The sequence below is a fragment of the Apis dorsata genome, unplaced genomic scaffold, assembly GCF_000469605.1.
Source record: "Apis dorsata unplaced genomic scaffold, Apis dorsata 1.3 scaffold_50, whole genome shotgun sequence".
Classification (NCBI taxonomy): domain Eukaryota; kingdom Metazoa; phylum Arthropoda; class Insecta; order Hymenoptera; family Apidae; genus Apis; species Apis dorsata.
The window spans coordinates 1,246,274-1,249,553 of NW_006263351.1; positions in this window are offsets into that span (position 1 = coordinate 1,246,274).

The window sequence follows — 3,280 nt, forward strand, 5'->3', positions numbered from 1 at the left end:
TACAAAAATCGGCAAAATTTATGCAGCAACCTAATACATGGAAGAACTAGGACGGATAATGACGATTTCGTATATAAACACGTATTTCATGAATAGCACATGACAAGAAAAGCGTATATGATTCACATGAACGAACGACGTTCTAAAAACTTGTGATTTTTATTTAATTAATAAACGTGTCTTGTATGTGTGTGTGTGTGTTTCTCCGTGTGTATTATTATTATTATTAATATTATTTTTTTTTTTTTTGTATTTTACAAGAGGCCGCGAAACCATTTAGAGATATCGTCGGGTCCCGGGATAAGAAGATCGAGATAAATCAAATAACAAAATTAACTAAACGCGAGAAGATCGTGAGCTGATCCAACCGCGTGTATCGCTCAATCGAGGACGATGTTTTGCGATCTTCCATCACCACTGGACACGAAACCAATCCTTTCCATTCTTCTCCACATAACTTATCGTACGAACAATGGAGACCATCGTCTCGTGGTCCTCTCTGAGCCAACATTTATAAATATTTCGTAAATGATCGTCTCTTTAGCAAAGGGAGAAAAATGAAAATCAAAATTACGATCAACGATAATAGAAGGATAGAATAAAAAAATTGAAACGTCGATTCGTTTTGTTGGATCGTCGTGAATGAAATGATCGACGAATTTCAGGAAAAGCGCAAGTGAAGGCTATCGATTTGTTGCAAATTAATTCGATTTAAAAACTTTTGAAACTTAAAAATATTGATAATGTACTATTAATGAACTATCTTTAAAATCGTATTCTAATGTTTTTCTTATACACAGTCTTTAAAATTTAAAAAGTTAAGATACAATCTTGAATTGGCGAACAATAATATAAGTAATTATAACTTTGATCTTACTTTCTGAAATCACGAAAATAAATTTATCACAACGAACTCTCGTTAAAACATTGATCCAGTTTCAGATCATTTAAGAATTCGATCATTTCGTCTCGCAACGATCTAATGTACAAAGGCATACAAGATTAACGAGAACCTGAGCTCGAGAAACTATCGAATCCTGATAACGTCAGTTATCGCGTCCAAATGATGATGGCCAATCGCTTGTCATCGTGGCCGCGATCGTCCCATCGAAGAAGGACGAAGGCGGTGGTTACCCCCGCATTTCGCCGCATTCTTTTTTTTTTTTTTTTTTTTTTAATAGTAAATACATAACCATTTATATCACACAAACTTTTAACAATATACAAAATGTACCCTATGTACAAGATTAAATTACACGATCACCGTCACAGCAAACGATTCCATTCGTCCGATCAACACTCGCTTCTTCCCAATTCTCGAGAGGCGAATTTTCTTCTCGTTTCTTCTCGATCTTCATCATGGATCGAAGGATCGGCGGGGTGGTGGCGCGTTCGAAGACGCCGCGGATCGAAGGAGAAATCGACGAGGGAGCGGCGAGGGGAACGATCCTCTCGCCCTTCGATCCTCCACTCCTCGTCGAGCACCGTCGCAGCGATCGGGCGTCGAGAACGTCGCCGGTTCGCTTTCATCTTTTTCTCTCTTTTTTTTTAATCTCTCTCTCTCTCACACACACACACTCTCACTCTCTTTCTCTCTCTTTATTTCGACTCTTTAACTCTTATCATTCTCGCCTCGAATCCTCGTAAGCACGCGGCGGCGTTTCTGAGAGACGAAAGTTTCGCTAAGAACGAGACGGGTAAACGAGTAACGATCAATTGCACGGGCACGATTGTTCGGTCGCTTTACGGGACTTGGAGCGTGGCTCTTGTCCATCCGTTTGGTTTGGGAATAAAAATTTGGAGAGAAGAAGACGTTGGAATGGGGAGAGACAGAATATCGATTTTATTTTCTCGTTAGAAAGAAAATGTGATGGGTTGATGGTGAAGTTGGTTATTTTGTCTTTTTTTCTTTTTTTTTTTTTTTTTTTTTTGATTCTGGGGAAGTGAATAATTTTAAATATATAGACGGCGTGTCATTCCTTTCGTGAAAATAATGTTTTATGATTGTGAATGGTTGTTGTAATTAGATTGGACAAGAAATTATGGAACGTATTCGTTGTTAAGATAAATATGTAAATAAGGAGGTAAAACATTAGAATGTGATAATTAATCATCCAAATAAATAGATAAATAAATATAAAGAAATTTAAATGTTAATGTAAATGCTGTTAATATTAGTTACTCTAATAACAAGGTAACATTAACATTTATTAAAAGGAAAATGGCAAGAATTTTTACATCATATAACAAATTGTTACAAAAATCTGCCAATGTACGCCCATTTCGTGATATTTCTGTTTCCAATATGAATTTGATAAATATATAAATATAACTATTCAAAAATATTATATTTTATAAATAAATATTGCAAGTGAATGTATCAGTGGTTCACCAAATTTTGTGATGGAATTTCGAGTTGTAAAATAAATCTAATCATTATCAGTCGTTATCATTTAACAAAATTATTGACATATGCAAATGAAAGAAGAAAAAATATTCAAATAATTTCAAACAGATCACGTTAAATTGATTTTTAAATTATTACTCCATCAACTCAATAAATTCACAAACATGAATCTCGAAGAGAAAATCGTTGATCACGAACCCTTTATCAATTCTTTTTACTTTCTATTATTTATATTTACTCGATAAACTACTTTTTTTTTTATTAATTTTCACGAATTCATCGAAACTCGTACGAGATATTATATATACCGCGAACGATTTCAATGATCGCATCTAAAGTGTTAGAGTTCCTCCGGATACGAGAAAATGTAGCCATAAAGCGAGCCCGATCCAACCGTATCCGCGTTGATTTACACCCAAAACATGTGTCTTTAGTTTCGCATTGAGCTTCGAACGTGGCCGAACCTGTGTCGAGTTCCGATTCTCCTCGTTCGACTTCCGGCGATGCGGTGGCGCCACTTGATGGAAAAGGAAACACTTTGTACAATTTGTAAAAGGGGCATTCGACACGGAAACCGACAACAGGCATGGCCGATAGGTAGATACATCGTAACGTGTTCACGAATATACATTTACGTAAATGTTTATTGCGGATGTCGAAACCCTGGCCACTTAGAAAAAGTATTGTTATTACACGCTTCAATCCTTTCGCCGAACGAAGCGTTCTTGGGCATCGGTGCTCGCGCTCTCGTCGCCAGACAGACAGAGTGTTTCAACCTTGTTTCGACTCTGGAGGAATTTTTTTTCTCGAACATTATATACTCTTTATAAATCGTCGATTCTTTTCTTTTTTTTTTTTTTTTTTTTTTTTTTT